The 22,014-nt window shown below is 41.3% G+C and overlaps 1 long non-coding RNA gene across 1 annotated transcript; it reads right to left on the reverse strand.

Moving 5' to 3' along the window:
- Nucleotides 1-326: 326 nt before the first annotated feature.
- Nucleotides 327-1,531, reverse strand: LOC113339876. The gene is made up of 2 exons (XR_003355168.1): nt 1,306-1,531; nt 327-1,186 (listed from the first exon to the last, which is right to left on the reverse strand). It is a non-coding gene; the product is annotated as an uncharacterized LOC113339876 (long non-coding RNA).
- Nucleotides 1,532-22,014: the final 20,483 nt, after the last annotated feature.

Below are 22,014 nucleotides of genomic sequence, written 5' to 3' on the forward strand. Positions count from 1 at the left end.
CAAGAAGATTTTAAGTTATATTTCATGTGGAATAAAATCTAATGGCTTTTTGTTCCTGAGGAAATAGAGATTTAATGGGCAAAAATATATGATTATGAATCTATCATAGGTTTCATTTTGTTCCCATCAGCATTACAAGATTTATTGTCCATTAATCATATATCTCAATCAACATAATACCAAACCTTTCTCTTCATGTGACTTTTCGTTTTTACATTTTCTTTGTACACACAAGTAAATTTATTATAATAATTAAAGTGTTATTTAACGTTTGGTACCCAGCAAATATCCAGTACCTGGGTTTGGTACCCAGTCAGAGAATGTCAAGTCAAAAAGTTGACTTAACTTGCTGTTAATTAAATAATTATAATTATTAATAAACATTAATTACATAACAGTTCGTTAACTTCGTTAGCACGTGACTCCAAGAGAAATTTGTATATCACTAATTTTAGTGATCAAACGGTCTTGAAGTGTTCTGCTCACACAAGACTTTTGTCGAACACCTATTGTGCTTCTGCTGGTTATGAAAAGGTAAATTTGCAGCTTTATTGTTAACCCATTTTGATATGTTCTACCACCTGAAAATTCGAGTTATAACAAGAACCCAAGTTTCATAATCATACCATGACTCTAAAACACTCAAAATCATAGCCATTCATCCATAAAAACTAACGACAACACCTTGTTCAATTGTTCTACAATTACCAGATAATTCCTTTACCATAACTGATTTCATGGAGTTTGTAATGCACTTGAAGATAGAATAGACACAGACCTAAAGACATCAAAACCTGTGGAAAACAAAAAAGTTGGTTCATTTGCTTTTACCATCAGATAGGTATCCAACCAAAATCTTCATTCGGACTCCTCATTTAACTTCTAATTTTCTCCATTGATCACCATAAATTGATGGGAGCAAAAACAATTTCAGTCCCATCTTTCATTGGTTTCTTGACTTGATAAGAAACCAAGTTTCCCAAACCCACGATAACCTCAAAACTCCTTATAATCCCCTTTTCAAACAACCACTAACTAACACAAATTCCCTTCAGTACACATTTATGGCAGAAAAAAAAATGCAATCCCTTTAAATTCTTTACATACATTAGAATCGGCGTTCTATCACAAACTGCAACACAGAACCAAATCATCCAAAGCAGTCCATTCATTATCTAGAATCACCCTAAGTAAACAATATATCAGAAAAAATTATCAAGTTAACCTAACTTTCAAAATTAAAAAATTTCTATCACATAATATTCAAATTAAAGATGAATATAACAATAAAATGGTTTAACATACCTTTTAATCAATCATTTGACATGATTTTGATCGAATTTTCTTCTTCTTTTAAACTGGAAAATAGTGGTGCTGATGGTTATAGTTCTTGTGATTGTTAAAGAATAAGAGGATAAGGAAGAAAACGAAGAATAATAAAATGAGCAGAGAAGAAAGTGGTGATTGTTAGTAGTTTAGACTGGAGGTGGAGTTCTGCTCGTAAACAAGATGAAAATCAAGAACGAGGAAAATACACAGCAGCTAGCAGTTCGCGAAGGTGATGGTGGTTGATATTATATGTGCGATCTCATCCTGGCCGTTAATATTAAGTATAAAAAAGGGAGATTAATACACGTGTTAAACAGACGTTAGGACAACTCTAGTCACAACAGAGTCAGGTCCACGGTTTGACTTGACAGTCTTTCACGGGTCAAGATACCAACCCTTAATATTTTAAATATTGGGTACCAAAGCTAAGTGCTGGACACTTACTGGATACCAAACGTTAAATAACACATAATTGAACTTACGTTGTCTTAAGACTTTTGAAGTGTAAAAAGAAAGTGGTTATCTTGATCACATTTCTTAATCTTGCGAGTAATTCTTAGAAAAGTTTTAAAAATATTTATTTCGATAAATTGTTACATGTAAGTGAAAAGAAAAAATACAAAGTTATCAATTTAATTATATAGACTATAAAGCATATGTTAATCCACACTTTCTCTAAATACTAAACAGAAAATATTACATGGAATCGCAGGAATGAAAAACAAAGATTTAGAACTCAGTCTTCCTTCATAATGTTTCTTAACTCAGATCTTAGTTCCACGGTGAAGGTAAAAATTTACTTTAATGTAGTTTTAGTTTTCTCCACCATCTTAAAACCGATAATCATAATTTCCACGAGATTTAGAAGTAACGTTTTAGCTAATTGAATTACAAAAATCTCAACATGATCCACATAAACACCTTAATCTTATATTACAGGGTATCATATTTGTAGGCATGAAGACACATAATAGATGTGACTAAGACACAAGTAAATGACTAGTTGTTATGTTTTTGATGGGCAATGAGTGACGGATGTGCCCAAATTAGATGATGGAATCATGGAACCTCAAATATATGCAAAACCAGGAGAATTACATAGTCATTTGTAGCTTTAGGGAGGCAAGGATGCAAGGAAGCATGTGCCAGCTAAAAATGAAATGAGTGCTTAACTGCTTATCTTTGAACTCAAGTTGCTTTTCCCAACATCCCATAGTTCAAAATGTACATTCTTAACTCCAAAATCAAGTTAAGCGCCGAAATTTATTTGTTCTGCAAATTTGAATTTAGATTTTCAATTGTGGCCCGAAATCAACGGTATGATCTAAAACTTGTATAGTAACCAAAAATTTATAATGTCGACCCATAATCCGATTAGTCAAGAGGTATAATGTTAGTAGTCAATTCTCAAGTAAGGAGAGTGAGGATAGTCAGGGAGACTTGAGGAGAATTTGATTGTGAATGAAGATGTTTGTTGGACACCCATGTTACTAGGAAGAAATAAAATAAAGAAAAGAACGCAACCAAATAAAGAAATCCCATAATGAAAATAAAAAATAAGGTTACTAAAATAAATTGAAGATTTTGATTTATTTCTCAGAAGGTAAGTTCTATGTCCCGAGAAAATAGTTCTAATTGGTGTACATGTTTAATATTAAGTGTAGATTCATTGATTTTGAATCCGATGTTTTCCTATGAATAACATTAGTTGTTATTATTAAGTTATAACATTTAAGTTTAATTACTTTCAATATGATTCAACAAAGAAGATAATTTTTGAATAAATGTAATATAAGTCAATTCCATCGAACACAAGGTTGTGGCACCGTGGTTGAAGCTACTCTAGTTGACTGGGAGATGGGAGGTTTGAATCCCATTAGACTTACTAATGTGAACTGGCCGTCGCGTTAACTTAGTCAAGAATCACATCATTAGATTCGCTTTCATTTCCCAATTTTGAGCGTTTTGAAAAGGTTTGAGCCGACTCGTGTGATCCGAAGCGTCAAACATAAGCTTTTAAAAATCATGTCGTTGAGTAGTAATTCATTACCATGGGCATAAAAAGACTCGTTAATACACAGCTCATGACAATGCGAGATGTTAATATATGCATCCACCGTCTCACGGAAGCCAATGCCTGAATCAGGAAGATGATGAACCATATGAATCCCCCATTGTTGAACCATTATGGTACAGTCGACTCAGCAAAAAGAAAACCAGTAAACCGTAATTTCGATCCATAGTAAGTCGTTCTATACTTATCAAAACCCAAAATATATAACATCCGCTCTACCTCTGAAATGAATATTGTGGAGTAAGGGGTTAACATCAAAATTCAGCTAAGTTGGATCAATTCAAGCCTATGGATGTTGAGAGCATAAGATCCTGCAATTTATAAGACTTGGGAAACCCTAAACTTGAAAGACAATTTTCGAGGTTGGTCAGGCCCATAGAATACGACTATAGTATCAGAACAGCCTATTTGTGACAAGTCAATTGACTACACTTTTATTCCGTGTCACCCGATTTAATGTTCATGTGTTAGATCCAACGAAGGTACACATGAGGGGCCATGTTAAGATTATTAGTCCCTAATTGTATGAAAGTTTAAGATCCCACAGTTTATATATTTTTTTTTTTAGGAAAGGATATATTAAGAACTTAAATTGTAAACTCGATTTTGTAGGAGGGGAGTATTTCATGAGATCTCCAAACTCTTGAGCGGAGACTCGATCGCTGACCTCCTACTTGAGAGTCAGGCTCCTGGCCAACTGGGCTAACCCCTGATGGTTAGATCTTATAGTGTATGTGAGCACACAAACCTGCGAGGGGGTCCGAACGCTCACAATCAATCATTATCATCTAAAGAGATTGTGATGATGATATCCTGGTGTTGATTCATTGGCTCAAAACCTTCGGGTTTATCATGGCCTCATCTAACAACTCCATGCGAGGCGTTTGCGCATGGGATATAAGTATTAAGGAAAACAAAACGTATAAGTAAACATCCATGGAGCTAAATAAATGTAAAGTGCTGAAATATAAATAAGACCAAGGTTTACGTGGTTCAGCACTAAGGCCTACATCCACGGGGTTTGTTGTTTTACTATGTTCTTCACGGTTACACGAATAGTCGAATGACTTTTGGGTTTACATGTTTCTCTCTTCTAAGTGATTAACTTACCCTTGCAATCTCTCTCTCTCTCTCCTTCTCTCCATGATTTTTCCGATCCCCTTTCCTCTTGGTGGAGATTGGGTATTTATAAGGTTAGAACGTGGGACCCATCTCTGAAGACCGTTGGAACCTTATCTTCTTGTGTCCTTGCGTCCATCCCGCGGAGGTCTGCGTTTTCCCCTTGATCCCGCAGAAGCATCCTCGCTCGTTCCACAGGTTGGTCGACACGTACACTGCTCAGAGTATTTAATGCGGGTAGTTGAGGGGTCTGCTCGTGTCAGACAAGTGTCTTCTGCCCCTGTCAGTCCGTGTCAGCTAACTTTCTCTCCACCGTTGATCTTAGCTTCTCTTTTGGGGATGAGATAAAGTAACTCCTCGGGGTTTATTTGGTGTTTCGTGACGCATCATGTTTTGATGTTTTGGCCTGCATGCTTTCCACGTATCTTTTTATATACACGTGTCTGATAGTGAGATATATGTGTACACAATTTGCCCCTTTTCTTCGGGCTTGAATGACTAATGGGTGCCTTGAAGAAAAACTATCGTCGCATATTCTTCTCACTCCTAATAACTTCTCCTAGATACTTGGGCACGTCTTTTATTCGTGCATTAACTGCTTATGTAACGGGCACGTTTCCCATTCCTCCCTTAATTTCCTTCTCTTTCTTTCGGGTATTTTAAGGATAGAAAGAAAATTTAATTTCATTCTTCCTAAACGCTCTCTCAGTTTTCATTCTTTTTTCATCCCTTAAATTTTCTGTCTGTCTTCATTGAACCTGTGACCTTAAATTCTCTGTCAGTCTTCATTGCACCTGTGATCTTAAATTCTCTGTCAGTCTTCACTGGACCTGTGATCTTAAATTCTCTCCACCTTAGCATTAATCACGCCCGCTTCCCCTGTTTGTTTCTTCTACTGCTGTTTTTGCCGGTAAGTTTTTCTTTTCTTTATTTCCACTGTTTTACGTTGTGTTGATTTGTGAATTCTCTGCTACTGTTGTTCCTTGTTTGTGATGAAGAACTTCTTCTGATGCTTGCATACTAGTTTGCCCCTGTTCTTCATCTTAAATTAAGGAAGCCACTACTTCGAGGGTGTGAATTTTATGAAATTTTGAGCATGTATACTAATTTTAGGGTTTCTGCGTTATCGTGTGTGTATTGCTATGGATGTGGTTTTTTGATCTTTGGTAATGTTTTTTGATTGTGTGTAACTTGTTCTTGATTTTATTCTTTTCGCAGCCATGTCTGGTCGTCCGCGGCTTACTTATCAGACTCTTGATTCTGGGCTATCGATATCTCCTCCGCGTCGAGAGTCTCAAGATGATGTTCGTCGGAGTCGAGTTTCTTCTGGAGCGAAAGCCTCGTCCTCTAAGGAAGAGATTCCTCCGATAATTCCGTCTGGTTCCCGAAGAGTCTTCGATCGCTCAGCGGCTCGTCCTCGTGATGGTACTAGGAGTACGCAGGCTCCGCCCCGCGCTGTTGCTTTTGACATTCCTCCTCTACGTTCGTTAGTGCCCGAGCATCATCTGCGGTCTTCTCCAACTTTTAGAGGGAATAATACGAAGGGTGTAGCTCCTAGGGCTGAATCTTCAAAGAATCCCCCCGTGAAGAGAAAAGCTTCGGAAGCGTTCGTTAGTTCATCCGGCCCCGCCGAGGAGGATGAGGCTGCTCCCTTGATACGCAGTGTCTCTGTTAGTAGGAAAAAAGTAACCTTCAAGCATATCGATCTCGAAATATTCAAGGAAAAGCATGAGCTTCAAGCCTTCGGGGTTCGTTTCTATGCCCCTGAGGATGATATTACGTATGAGCTTATCTCCAAGTATGAGTTCGATGAATATCATTTGTTAACGACGGTTGGAGCATTCGAAGCTGGTCTTATGCTGCCGTTATACAAATCAGGTGATTCCTTCTACTATGACGTGCTCGCTAGTCGTGAAGGCTCTTCCACCAATACTCACAGCCGTTCCGTATCCCAACTATCGGGGAATTATCTCCGTGCCCTGAAGGAATGCTATCTGCGGAGTAAGGGGGAAACTTCGATGACTTGTTACGTCCCTAATCCCATGGAGAAGGAATGGTATACTCCTGAGAATTTCAATAACTCCTTCGGTGATTACATCAATAGTAGGAATCGCAAGCCGTGGAGTGTCATCCTTCGGAATCTCCCTACTCCTCGGGGCGAGATTCGTCTGTTAAATGAGGTCAGCGATGCCAAGCTGAAGTATGTTCCTGGCACGGAGGCGTCTAGTCGTCGGAAACTCTTCCCCGCGCGAGAGAGGATCAAGCGCGATCGTGACTACGAGTGGCACGCCACCGTTATCGAGATAGTTGGTCCGTGGGCTTACGGTTGGATTCCTGGTCCCCGCGGTTGGCGGCCTACCGAGAATAGTAAGCCGCGCGAGTCTCCTCCTGTTCGCTATGGAGATTTCTGTCTCTGGCGTCTGAACTTTGCGGGTATGAATTTTACTTATGCCCTTGACGTCGTAGAGGGAGACGAGGAGGAAGGTTCCGGTGCTATACTCCCACCGAAGAATACCTCAGCTGCTCAGGTACGCGGATTCTAGATGCGCTTCTTTTTTAGAACTTCCATCAGTCGGGAAAAATAATTCTTTTTGTGGTGTTGGTTTCAGGTGTTGAAGAAGAAAAAGATTAGGCCGAAGCAGTCTTCTACTACTGTGATGGGCGAGGTTGAAGCCCAAGAAGAGGTTACTAGTCCAGTGAACGAAGAGTTTGCTGAGGATGAGATTACAGATGGGGAGGAAGGTACTGGTACCTCCCCTATCAATGTCGAAGAAGAGGTCTTCGCTGGTCATGCTGGTGATGAAGGAAGGAACAAAGCCGTGGTGGCTGATGACGTTGTTATCGGGGATGTTTCCGTCCCTGCTGGTGATGCCGCGGATACCCTTCCTGCTTCTCAAGAATTTTCTTTTGATCGGATGTACTCCACGGGGGAGTTCTTTGACGAAGCCCTCGATTTTCCCGAGGACTTCTCTTTACTTTCACCCAATGATGATTGGGATGTGCTTGGTGGTGATGGTAATGGAGACGCTACTGTAGAAGATGTTGGTGCGTAGGAGCCTGCTGTGCATGTAGGCGCGGAGGAGCATGCCAACATTTGTGCTGAGGGGGTCGTGTCAGAGAAGGGAAAATCTGTCATTGATGCGCCTGCTGATAATCTTCCCCAGTCGCCGACGTCTGAGGGTGAGGACGCCATCATGAATTGGTTCAAGGAAAAGAATCTTCTATTTTTCTCTCATCCCGCTCCTGTTGTTGCTGGGGAAAAGGAATCAACCGCGTATACCCGTCGCATGATGGAGATGTCTTCTAAGGCGCGGGTGTCTGAAGCCTGGGGAAAAAAGTTGACTGTTCCCGAAGCTACCCTTGTGCCGGAGCCTCCTACTTCCGTTGCCGATATGATGGCCATCGCCGACGGGTATCAATATGGCTTTCCGCAGCAGCGTGTGCTGGAGGTAAATTTTCGTACATACTTCTACGTGACGATCAAATGCTTCGGTGAAATAATGTTTTGTCATCTTGATGTGTAGATGATGAGGAGTGAGCATTGTAACCACGTGCTGTATCAGTTCTTCAAAGCGAAATCTCTGAAGATCGAGGCTAAGTTTCGTCACCGAGAAAAGGAATTATCTGCGGCTGAGGTGGAAATAGAAGAACTGAAGAAAAGCCTTAAGGAGAAAGAAAAGCTGGGTGAAGCAGAGGCCGGTCTTCGTTCAGAACTTGTTGTTGTGCGCGCTGAGTTAGAGCAAACTCGTAGCCAAGTTTCCACTTTCACAGGTTTGGTTCTTTTCCCTCGCCGTATGTCGTCATTATTCTATTTCTTAGTTGTTATGTCTGAGTCTCCCCACCCTATCTCCAGTGGGTGGCGTCCCCGAGCTGATATGGCTTCGAAACGAAAGAGCTCGGCAAAAATCTCGTATTAGAGATTTGGTTGAGAAAATTAAGAGTGAAGCTAAGAAATGGGATGCTCGGGCTGAGGTATGGCGCGCGCGGCATGTTCATATGGTTGACATGCAAAATCTGTACAACCATGATCGTGCTTTATTTAATGGCACACTGCTGTGGACCCGTGATAATCTGCGGGAAGCCCGTGAGCGTACTTCCTTGTTGGAATCTAGGATTCAGCTGCTGGAAGAAGAATTACAGACGGCTCGATCCATTCCTATTTCAGGGGTCCAGGATAATATGCTCTGTCTTGCCAGAGAAAGAGATGATGCTCGTGCTGAATTCTACGCTCTCATCAATGCTCTTTCCGCGTCCCGTGCCGACGTAGCTCGTCATGCTGAGTCTGAGAGGAATCTTGAAGTGTGCATGTACAGACTCAGCAAAGGGGTCTCAGAGATAAATAAAGAGGTCGACCACCTTTGTCATATGGACTCTATGAAGCAGGTAGAATTAGATGCCTGTCAATTTACTCTCACCAACCTTCAACTAGACTATAAGAAATTATCCGCGGAATATGGCCATCTTGATGAAGCGCGAGATGCGGTTGTTAATGAGTATGAAGAGGCTTCGGCTTGTGTCGAAGGTATAATCCCATTTCATCGAGTGTGACCATGTTTTTTTTCTACGCTAACTCTGTGGTGTTGTCTTTTTCAGAGCTCGAGGGACGCCTTCGCGTCACAAATGAAAAACTTGAAAAGGCTCAATCTTCCTTAGCGCAGCAGGAAGAACAGACCAATCATTTAAAGAATTTAGCAGCAACCCGCGAGGAGGCCGTTGGTGCTGCTTCTAGAGAAGTGAATCGGCTATCTTCGTTATTATCCCAAGCCCAACAGCGGACAACAGTTATTAAGCACAAGGCTCGTTGTCAATTGGCTGAGGAGACGAACAAGATGCTGGAGAGGGTAGAACTTGGCCTAAGGAACGAACATGGTCTCGTGAAGAACTATCCTCGTCGTCCCGTTCCTTCTGCCTTGCCCAGCTCCTCGGGCCCCTCTTCTGGTGGGAGCGTCCCATCAAGTCTTCGGAATAATCCTGCCGATGGGGCCGCCATCTAGGTAGAGACCGCAACATTCTGTAGGGTCCGCGGCATCATTATCCTTTCACTTTTTGTAATCATGTAACAAGGATATTTTTTTGCTGATAATCCTGTAAAAGGAATATTTTTTGATTGTGTATCCTTGAATTTGGCCTTTCCCTTCTTGTAATCATCCTTTATGAAATGAATCCTCTTCTTGATATACCTGCAATGTTGGTTTTTTTATTTTAAGCATTTCACAAAACAAAAGTTTTTAAGTGTTTGGGTGCGATACTGAAGGACGGTACCTTCGTGATCGTCTTGAGACTTGTCACCCCGCTGGCGAATCCTGGGCCATAGGATTCCCAGCCGGTGGGGGCCGGGGCAATGTTTTAGGATATGGGATTAAAATATTTACACACCCATTCCGTCGACCCGTTGCCTTAAGATTGGTTGGGTATCTCTTTCTGCTGGGTGCTTTCCCCCTGGTCCTACACTTATGGACACTGATGGGGGAGCCCTGAGAGATTGTAGATTAACTACTTTCCCCAATATTGTCTGGAGATTCCACTGACTTGATAATTTGAAATCTTGTTTGATTGATAAGTTGAGGCCTCAATTCCTCTTCCAGAGATAGAAACATGTGGAGCGGTCAGGCTCCCTTCTTCTTCTGGTACACTCCAAGCAGATTCAAATCTGCGTTGCTCCTATGAGAAGTATGGTTTGATCCACTTAGCATTCCAAGGATGCCGGAGGACCCCGCCTTTTAGATTACGAAGGTAGTAGGAACCGTTACCCGCAACGTCGTGTATTATAAAAGGTCCTACCCATGTAGGTGCTAACTTTCCCCATTTATTTTCTTGCTGATACCGTGGGATTGTTCTCAACACATACTGTCCTTCAACAAAATTCCGTAGCTTTACCTTTTTGTTGTATTCCCTTGCTAGTCTTCGTTGATAATTTTCCATCTATTGCAATGCTACTTCCCTTCTTCCTTCCAAGTCGTCCAACCTTTCTAACATTATATTTGTTGTGAGGTTTTTCTCCCAAGCTTCGGTCTTCGTGGTTGGCATGAGGATTTTCGTAGGTATGACTGCTTTAGCTCCATAAGTTAGAAGAAACGGGGATTCCCCGGTGGCGGATCTTCGTGTTGTCCTGTATGCCCATAACACATTGTGCAGTTGTTCGCACCATCTTCCCTTATGCTCGTCTAATTGTTTTTTGAGTATAAGGGCGAGGGTCTTGTTGGTAGCTTCCGCTTGTACGTTGCTTTGAGGGTATATGGGGGTGGACTTGTTCTTTCTTATTTTGAAAGTATCGAAGAGCATGTCTATATTTTTCCCCTGTAGTTGCTTGCCGTTATCAGATACAATTTCAACAGGTATACCAAATCTGCAAATGATGTTCTGGAATATGAAAGTGAACACATCCGCGTCTCTGATCCTGGCCAAGGCCTTAGCCTCCACCCATTTACTGAAGTAGTCCGTGGCTACTATCAAAAATCGTCTCTTCCCTGATCCTTCGATGAAAGGCCCGACGATGTCTACGCCCCATTTTGCAAATGGCCACGGGCTATCGACGGAGTTTAACATTGTTGCGGCGCGTGGATCTTTTTTGCGAAGCGCTGACATTCTTCACATCGTCGGGACATCCTCGCGGCATCTTGTATCATTGTCGGCCAGTAATATCCTTGCGTTTTTGCTTTGTCAGCTAGTGATCTCATGCCGCTATGATTCCCTGCGTCACCATAATGGATATCATTTAGAATTCGATGCCCCTCTTTCCGGGACAAGAAGCGTAGTAATGGTCCAAGGAAGGATTTCCTATACAGGACCCCATCCCGAAGATCATATCTTCCCACTTTGGAGAGTATCTTCCTGGCTTGTTTCTGATCCGCAGGTAAGCTTCCTTTTTCGAGAAAGGCATGTATTGTCACCCTCCAGTCATCTTCGTTGCTGAAGTCTTCGTCTTGATTTTCTCTTGACAGGATATCCTCTTCGTCAAAGTCATTATGGATGTCTTCTCCTACCTGGTCTTCGATATTTTCTTCCACCGTATCTTGATTGGTAGCGAAGGAGAATTGAGATGCAATCGAAGGCTCGTATACCCTTGCTATTTTAATAGCTTCGGCATTTTATCCCTCAGCATGGATGATATATATGCTAGGGCATCCGTGTGCCTGAGGTCCCTTCTGCATAAGTGCCGGAACTTAATGTTCGGGATTTGTGATGCCAATGTTTAGACCAAGGCCATGTAAGCTGAAAGGGTGTCATCGTACACATTATACTCGAGCCCTATTTGCCGTATGACAAGCTGCGAATCACTTGTCAGCCTTACATCGGTTACCCCCATCTCTATTATTATACGTAGGGCATGTACGACAGCTTCGTATTCAACAATGTTGTTGGTATGCTCTTTGAATTCCAATCTAAGTGCCTGTATAATCCTTTCTCCAGTTGGGGTGATAATGACAATGCCTATTCCTGCTCCTTCCTTATTCTTAGATCCGTCGACGAAGACTTCCCATTATCTTTGACTCGCAGGTTCGAGGATATCCATTGGATCATTGCTTTCTTCCTCGGCTTCTGGTATTCCCTTAATCTATTCGTCGTTGTCAAGGGGGAGGTCTGCTAAGAAATATGCCAGAACTTGGGACTTCTGAGAATGTTGAATTTCATGAATGATGTTGAATTGGTCCAGATGGGTGTTCCATTTGGCTATTCGTCCCACTTTTCCCGTGCTTTTGAGGACGGCTTCCAATGGTGCTTTGCATGGTACCCTGACGAGGTGAGTTAGGAAGTAGGTTCTCAGTTTTTGGGTAGCCCATACCAGTGCGAGGATGAGTTGTTCAATATTAGAATAATTTCTTTCCGCAGAATTGAGTGTCTTGCTGACGTAATAGATAGGTTGTTCTACCTTTGTATAGGTTTTGACTAATACCGCGCTGACTGCGTCCTCCGTTGCTGCTATGTACAGTGCCAAAACCTCATCAGGGTCTGGCTTCTGCAGGATCGGGATTGAGGCTAGATGTTCTTTGATTTTTTGGAATGCTTCCTCGCATTCAGCGGTCCATTCGAACCTGCTCCCTTTTTTGAGAATATTGAAGAAATGTTTGCATTTGTCCGAAGATCGTGCAATAAATCTGCCCAACGCTGCTATAGATCCATTGAGCTTCTGCACTTCCTTTAGATTCTTTGGGGACGGCATCTCTACTATGGCTTGAATCTTTGCTGGGTCTACCTCTATGCCCCTTTTTGTTACCAGATACCCGAGGAACTTCCCCGAGGTGACACCGAAAGTACATTTCTCCGGATTCACTTTCATGTGATGCTGTCTCATTGCTTCGAAGATATTCCTCAGGTCCTGGTGGTGATTTTTACGCAACTTTCTTTTGACGAGCATGTCGTCCACGTAGACTTCTAGGGTTCCTCCAATCCATGGATTGAAGATAGCATCGACCATCCTTTGGTATGTTGCCCCTGCGTTTCGAAGTCCGAAAGGCATTATGGTATAGCAATAAAGGCCATGTGGGGTATAGAACGTTGTGTGTGGCTGATCTTCTTCTGCCAGGGTTACTTGGTTGTAACCAGAATGTCCATCCATGAATAATAGTTCTTCGTATCCTTCTACTGCTTCTACCAGCTGGTCTATGCTCGGTAGGGGATAGCTGTCCTTTGGACATGCCTTGTTGAGATTAGTAAAGTCGATGCATATTCTAACCCCTCCATTTTTCTTAGGAACAATGACCATGTTGGAGATCCAGGTAGGGTACTTGACTTCCTTGATAAATCCTGCGTCTAGTAGCTTCCGAAGTTCTGTTTCTACTGCCTCATGATACTCTGGAGCCACTTTTCGTATTTTCTGCCTGAACGGGGGCGTGCCCGGTTTGATGCGTAGTTCATGTTGGATTACTTTTGGGTCAATCCCCGGCATATCTCCTAACTTCCAAGCGAACACATCCGCATATTCCTTAAGTAATTTGGTTAAGGAATGTTCTCTTCCTTCGTCCATGATGGTCCCGATTTTGATCATCTTCGGGTCTTCTTCCGTTCCTATGTTGATTTCCTTTACGGGTTCTACTGGTGTGAACACAGGCTTCGGGTTTCCGAGGACTGGGACGCTCTTTAATTGCTATTTAGCGTGTTTCTGTTCTTCGCTGGTTGTTGAGGTACTTTTTTCCGTGCTTTGGACATTACCATCTTTCGTCAAGCCTTTTCCTGTAGTTTCCTTAAGGAACAGGTCTACGGCCTTCTCTTTCGCGGTTTCTTGATTTTTTACTCTTCGGATTTTTCGTTGCTCTTCTTGCTCATTGTTGATATGATCCTGAGTGGCCTGGAACTCTCGCGTAGTGATCCGATCTCCCTTGATCTCCATTATTCCCTCAGGTGTTGGAAATCTGAGATATTGGTGGTATGTTGCCGCAACTCCTTTGAGCTTATGTACCCATTTTCGTCCAATAATAGCGTTGTAGGGGGAAGGGGTGTCCACCACACTGAATCGGGTTTCCAGTTTCATGGGCCCTGCGTTAACCTGTAACACGATGTCTCCCAAGGGCTTCGTGGCTGCTCCATTGAATCCGTAGATGGTGTGATAAGAGGTCATTAACTGTTCATCATGGAGCTTCATCCGTTTGAATGCATCATAGAATAGGACGTTTACAGAGCTTCCCCCGTCTATGAGGATCTTTTTGAGGTTACATCCATCTACTGGTAATGTTAGGACCAAGGGATCGTTATGGTCTTCCATATCTTCTTCGATATCCTCGGCATCGAAGATGATAGGAGATTCCATCCATTCTTCATGTTCGTCCACCGCTATCCCATCGACCTTATATAACTCGCAGCGGTCTTCGAATTGCTTCCGTAACCTTTTTCCAATCTGCGCTGTGAGTGAGGGTCCTGTGGCTTCGGAACACGAGATGGTGTTGATTGTTCGGTTTCCTTCCGGAAGTTGGACTGGTTTGGTTCGTTTGGATCTGTCCTCGGTAACATCCTTTCGTATGTAATGTTTGATCTCTCCCGCATCAATTAATTTTTGGATCATTATTTTAAGGTTCTTGCACTTTTCGGTCTGGTGTCCGTTGAAACAGTGATATTCACAGTAATCTTTAGACTTCTCGGATCTCGGGGGCTGCTTTCCCTTAGACCATGGCCACTCTAAGTTTTCCCTCCCTTTGATCTCTCGTAGGATACGAGCATAGCTAGCGTTGAGTTTCGTGTAAACTTGATCTTCGAATTTTCGGTCGCCTGTTCTTCGTTCATCCCTCCGTTCCTTCCTATCTTCGTGAGGTCTCTCATCTGAGCAACTCCTTTTGGCCCCATTAGTTTGTTCCGCTGAATTGGTGCGGTGAGACCTCTGCGGATATGCCCTCGGGTTTTCCCGTTGAATTTCTTCAAGTCGAGCGTGATTTTCGATAATTATTCGAAGATCTCCCTCTGTCTTGGGCACGCTCCCATGAATTTCAACAAATAGGGGATTCATTCGGTCTAAGCCCCATTTGTAGCAGTTGATGCTTACCACTGGGTCCACGCTCCCTATGGCTTGGCAGATCTTGTGCCATCTGTTAGTGTACTCCCTCGTGGTTTCCTTGTAGCCAATTGCTAGTGAAAAGAGCTTATCCATCCCGGTGTTTACAGTCTTGTTGTACATGTATGTTCTTAAGAATTTCTCTGCGAGTTGGTCGTATGAGTGGAGTTTGGTGGCAGATTATCAAACCATGATAACGCCGATCCCTTCAGGCTTGACGTGAAGTATCTGCAGAGTACGGCGTCGTTCTGACCCCATCTAGCTAAGACACGGTTATAGTACCGGATATGTGCATCAGGGTCGCTGGATCCATCATAGCATTCGAACGTTGGGACAGGGCATTTCAGTGGAATAGGGGTGTTGTCCAAGCGATGAGTTAAGGGCGTGGAGTTAGCTTCTCTCATGACCTCTTTTAACCTTCCCCCGCCTTGTTTATTTTTTAATTGCCTGATCTCGGCCATCATCTCATCTCGTAGTTCCTCCATTGCGCGTTGGTGCTCTAAATTCTTCGGCTCATTACCGTCTGACTCTCCATCGTCATAATCCGGGTCGGATACGCTACGTCTCCTTGTCGCGTCTTCATTAGCCGCTATGACGACTCTACAGTCTCGGTTTGGCTCTGGTGCTTTGGAGCTTTCTTCATCAAGTTGTTGGCTGGTCTTCGTGCTTAGAGCAATCCGCTCCTTTAAATCTTGATTTTCTCTGGCCAACAGAGCTACAGCTTCTGCGTAAACCTGCTGGCTCTTCCTCAGTTCCTAAAGCTCAGCCATTAGTCGGTGTGATTGGTTGGACCCCTGATTGGGAGTCCCAGCGCGTGCTGCTACAGCCATGGTGCCGCCCTCCTCCATGGTCTGTACTAAAGGTGGCAGGGGTTCAGCTTCGGTTGCTGGTGTTTCCAAATTGGGGTGAGCGCCCCTCTGCGGTGCTAGAGCCGCCGGTATGGTTTGATTCTGATTATTTGTTAGTGGCATTCCAAAAGTTAGAAGGTGCGCGGGTTGGAATGTTCTGGATTCATCCACCCTTTCTCTTGGTTGATTAAGTTGACTCATGGCGAAGGTATTGCTAGCCTCCGCAGCCTTCGGGACTACCGCAGCCTCCCCGTACTTTGTCGTTGCTGCTCTGAGAGCCGCCGCTGCAACTGAATTAGCGTTCATAGGTGAAGTGATTTCCGCAGTATCTTGCCTTCGATTGGTCATTTTAGCTTTATCTCCTTTCTGCTTGCTTCGGGTGATGACCGGGGTTGTCCTGGGTGTTTCTTTTGACAAAGCTTTGGATTTTCCTGCTTCCTGCGTCTTTTCCATCACGTGCCCTTTTGTTGATAATGAAATCTCGCCGAAACTTGCCTTCTTTACTCACAATGCGTTCTTTCTGCATAAGTTATTTCAAACAACAAAAACAAGAATATCCGCGTGAAGCGGGTTAGTTGGCGAAATACAATCTTCCAAGAGAGAATTAATACACGCAAGTTATAATATACGGGTTAAAGTTTTATTAAAGAAGATCCTTAGTATAAAAACTACGAAAATTGTAAATCCGACGGAATAGAACAATAACTCTTATCGAAGATAAAAGGTGGGTTTTTGAACATAATACAGTTAACGAATGATCTATACGGTCCGAGCTGATAAATCAGAGAAATCATATGCCAATTTAAAATGAAATCACAGGACAAGATAAATCTTTTACCGGGACGAAGTCCCTGTTTCTAGCGCCAAATTGTAAGCACACAAACCTGCGAGGGGGTCCGTACGCTCACAATCAATCATTATCATCTAAAGAGATTGTGATGATGATATCCTGGTGTTGATTCATTGGTTCAAAACCTTCGGGTTTATCATGGCCTCATCTAACAACTCCATGCGAGGCGTTTGCGCATGGGATATAAGTATTAAGGAAAACAAAACGTATAAGTAAACATCCATGGAGCTAAATAAATGTAAAGTGCTGAAATATAAATAAGACCAAGGTTTACGTGGTTCAGCACTAAGGCCTACATCCACGGGGTTTGTTGTTTTACTATGTTCTTCACGGTTACACGAATAGTCGAATGACTTTTGGGTTTACATGTTTCTCTCTTATAAGTGATTAACTTACCCTTGCAATCTCTCTCTCTCTCTCTCCTTCTCTCCCTGATTTTTCCGATCCCCTTTCCTCTTGGTGGAGATTGGGTATTTATAAGGTTAGAACGTGGGACCCATCTCTGAAGACCGTTGGAACCTTATCTTCTTGTGTCCTTGCGTCCATCCCGCGGAGGTCTGCGTTTGCCCCTTGATCCCGCAGAAGCATCCTCGCTCGTTCCACAGGTTGGTCGACACGTACACTGCTCAGAGTGTTTAATGCGGGTAGTTGAGGGGTCTGCTCGTGTCAGACAAGTGTCTTCTGCCCCTGTCAGTCCGTGTCAGCTAACTTTCTCTCCACCGTTGATCTTAGCTTCTCTTTTGGGGATGAGATAAAGTAACTCCTCGGGGTTTATTTGGTGTTTCGTGACGCATCATGTTTTGATGTTTTGGCCTGCATGCTTTCCACGTATCTTTTTATATACACGTGTCTGATAGTGAGATATATGTACACAGTGTATAAGCATCGAGTAATCCTAACTTTACAAGCCCATTTTCGAGGTTAGTTAGGCGCAAGGAATTCAATGATCCGTATATATAAACTGCTCAGCTAAGTTCCTTCGTTAATAACTTACCCAAGTGCCTCATAAGCAAGACTAAATGAATTCATAGAATAAGTAATGGAGTGGTGGCTTCCACTCTTCCAAACCGAGGGTCACGTAATAAAACTTATATCGATCCCATTTGAGGATAAGTTAGAAACTGGAACCAGAAAATGAACCATTCAAGAACAATTCCTTGTGTAACTATACAATAATTGAATATTAGATATTCAATGGTTAGAGCTGAGCAATGGTTAGAGCTGAGTTTTTGGAGGGGACTGGCTCCGGTGGTTGTGATCCTTTCAAGAGAACAAACTATATAAAGCATAAAAGAGGGACCAACTCATCATATATATGGATAGTTTATTGGATTTTAATGATATTTAATTAAAAAATGAATTGTTATGTGAGGAAATAATTTCTTGCTCGTAAAAGTTATGATTCACGGTCACCTTCGACATTTTCTGCGGAAGGTACCTGTGAGTGAAGAGTGAGTTTCGTCCATACTTTTATGTCAAATCATTCCTTGCAAAGCCAATGCTTAGTCTACGGGTTGCAATCCACTCAATCTTTTTTTATATTTTTCATTCGGCTAATGTTATCAAAGGGTTAATCCTGTACAATATTATGATAGAGTCAAATTAGGAGGCCAACTTCCACCGTTACAAATCCCAATTAATACTATAGGGATTTTATTCCATCCATCAGATCTCCTCTCGGGATAAATTGTGGGATCAATCACGATGAGTGTAGAATCATCCTAGTCCTTTTTCATTTTAAACTATCAGATTTAATGTTATAAAAATGCACACAAAATAATTTGAAATCTGAAAACTTAGAAGTTGCTAAGCACTGTATTTTTATGGATTTAAGTGTTTTGGATTTAAACAATCACATCCCAAAATAACAACCACCAAAAGAAAATCAAGCCTGGAAATAAAAAAGAATCAATCTAGTGAAAAGAAAAAAAAATCAATCCAAAACCAAATCTGTAAATGAATTAAGTTAATTCAATATTTACATTTTTATTCCATGGTTTTCAACTTTTACTGACATCATCCGTACATATGATGATATCCAAAAAAGGCTTGCATCTCATCAATATATCTAATTGTAGCAAGTATGAAATGATTTACCATACTTTAGTTTACTCCACCATCTCATAAGTTATAGTCTTGACCAGATTTGGAAATAAGCCTTTTGGTTAATTGAATTATAACCAATAAAGACTCCCTGGTTTTATATTCTGCAAGTTATCCTACTTACTTGTAGGATACAGACACAAAATAGATGTGGTAAGTCCAAGTAAATAATTATTAGTTGTATTTGTGTCTTTTTGGCCATCGATCAAATGACTAGTGCTCCCCAATTACATGATGGATACAAAACATATGACTAAACCAGCAGAATTACCGTTTATCAATAGGATAGACGCTGGTGATAAATAGCTAAAAACGAATGAGTACCTATCTTTAAACACCATAACAGTACCTTTTATTAGGGGTAGAAGATTGTACAAGTTCCCAGACATTCCTGCGAAGGGAATCAAACTCGAACTCTCTTATAAGATGAAAGAGATGTAGTAATTAAACCCCATTGTATTCTCTCTCCTTCCTCCCTCTCTCCCTCCTCAAACCCTAGCCGTGGCCGCCATGGCTGAGTAAATCTTAGCAAACCTTTGGATAACGATGGGATCGGATCTGAGTGTCAAGAGTTGAAGCAGAAATGCGTAGATGTGATGGGTAGTTTTTGTTTATTTTTTCCGATTTTAGGTATTTTAGATTTTAATTTTCTGTTTATCCCTAATCGATGATTTCAATCTTTTTTCTTTCCTTCTTTTCTCTTGCTGCTCTTTCTTTTTTGATTGTCTTCTCCTTTCTTTGGTGTTGCTTGGAATTAGTTTCTTCTCTCCTCTTCTAGCCTTTCTTTGCTTGCCTCTTCTCCTTTCTGGTTGGGTCTCTGTCCGTTGTTCTTGGTTTTGGATTGGTTATCCTTTCTCAGCTCCTCTCTCCAGATCTGTTTGTTTGAACTTAAATTGTTTTTTTTTTGTCTTGGATTCTCTAGTCTGTTGTTTTTTTTGCCTATGTTCTCGCAAGATGGATCTCTTGATTTCTTCTTAAATCTTTCTTATGTTTCTCTAGATCTGGTCATGTTGTCTGCAATTTTATCCTGTTATTTTTCTGGTGGTTTTCCTTCTTTTGATTCCGGTTTAGGACCTGTTTTTGAATTTTAGATGCGGATGTCTTTCTATTTCTTTCTCTTCTTTCTTTCTAGTCTCTCATTTTTCTGTTTCTGGTATTCTTTGAGGGTGTTGTTGTGTTCATTGCGTCTCTAATTTTTATTTTTCGACTAGTTTATTTTTTGAAAATCTTGCAACTATTTATGTTATTAGGATGATAGAACAAGTAAATGATTGCTAATGGTGGTGAGTGTTTTTGTTTAGTCTCAATTTGGTAGAATAAAATATGATTCTAAAATGTAGTGGATCAAAGCTGGATTTTTTGATTGTATGTGATTCCCCTCTCCCTGTCGGTTCTTTTTGCGTGTTAGATCTCTTGACCTGGTTCTTTGTAGGTCTAAGTAGTTTCATCGTCCCTTCAATTTCCTCTGTTTGCTAAGATTTTGTTTTCTCTATTTCCCTTTCTTTTCTTGGTTGTTTTTTCTTCTTTTATGCCGGCTAATTTACTCTTTTTCTCTTGCGTTCTATGGGTCTTTGTTAAAAGCATTGTTGTGCCTTTAAAATGTGTTCAAATATTGATTTTTGCATGTTGCTTCTTGAGTTCCCTCTATGTTCTCTTTCCTCTGCTTTGTATGCTCTTGATTGGTCTGTTCTGGTTACCCTTCGTGTTGTTAATTAGTTAATAAAAACTTATTTTTATGTAATGCTTTGTGTCGCTTGAGTGTAGGATGCTTTAGTTCCTTTTTCTAATGTATGCTAATTTTTAGTTCTTCTAGCTTGGATTGTTGTAAACTAGGTGTCAAATAGTTATAAGAAATCTTTTGCATCTGCATTTGGATTTTGGGGTTTCTCTTTAGATATTGATCATCACATCTACACAACTCAAGGCTCTCACATCTAAACCATTGTTTCGCTGACCCAACAAATCCCAAAGGAAAGCTGTCATCAACCTATTGTCTTCCTTTCTGTTTGCTTTCAGAAGTTTTTGCTTTACTTTTTGCCAAGCACAAGAACGATAATTACCAGAATCTGCTTATAAACTCAAGCCCAGGAGTGTGACATTTTGTCGTGCCGATTTGTATCTCGGCTAAACAGAAGCCTTTTTTCTAAACCTTATTCTCTTTTAAATACTTTTTCTATATTTATTTCTATGACAATTTTTGAGGTTCATTAGTGATAGTCTTTCTGATTTCTTCAAGGATACCTAGTTATCAATTTGTTTTACATGATTTTCTCTTGTTCAGTTGTATTTTCCTTACATAGTCTTCAATTCTGTCACTTTTTAATTTTGCGGATAGTGTTAGTTGTATATGTAATTTTCTCCATGTTTATTAGCTTTCCCTTTTATTTCATATTGTGATTGTGTAAGGCTAGTGTGTAATTTACCTTAATTTTGTGGTTCTTCTTGGAATAAGAAAATGAAGACTCCTGTGAAACAACATGATGCTGAAATCAATAATGGTTGTGTCCTATTTGGTTGTATTTTTTCAAATATGCAACTTCCACCAAACTAATCTTCTATTGCGGAAAAGGCTAAACTGTCATCCTCAATCATTAAGAAGAAATCTACTTCCTGTACAGGCCGTCGTGACACTTTTATCAGACTCGTTCGTGATAGAAGAGCTCAGGAAACCTTTTTGATAGTTCTATGGGTGAAAAACAGATATATGCCTGTTTTTTTCAGGGTGACAACCATAGGCCCGTTTTTTTGAAAGTTACAAATCTAGGACGGTTTTGACCATTTTATTGAGAAAACGTCTAACGGTGTTATCCACCTTTTTGGCACTGTTAGTGTAGGATAAAAATAAAATTAAACCATTTGAATCATTGAAATCTTCGAGTTGCAGCTTAACTCGCCGATTCTGCACAGTAACTCGCTTCTGACTGGCTATACACGTGTACTTGTACACATCATCAATCTGACCACGTGAGTAAAAAAAGTGGACCCCACATCAAACCCAACAGTAGCATACTGACTTTATAATGGATTTACAAATTCAAGTTAAGCTTACCTGAGTGTAGCAGCTGATGCATGCTTTCACTGAAACTAACTATAATCCTACAACTACTATCACCAACATTCATTGTAACATCATCACCATATCTCATTTTCAACTGCCACTGCAAACCCCAAATCATCCATCACCTTGTAATTTTCCATTCTATGACTGTAA

Source organism: Papaver somniferum, unplaced genomic scaffold (genome assembly GCF_003573695.1).
Source record: "Papaver somniferum cultivar HN1 unplaced genomic scaffold, ASM357369v1 unplaced-scaffold_21, whole genome shotgun sequence".
NCBI lineage: Eukaryota > Viridiplantae > Streptophyta > Magnoliopsida > Ranunculales > Papaveraceae > Papaver > Papaver somniferum.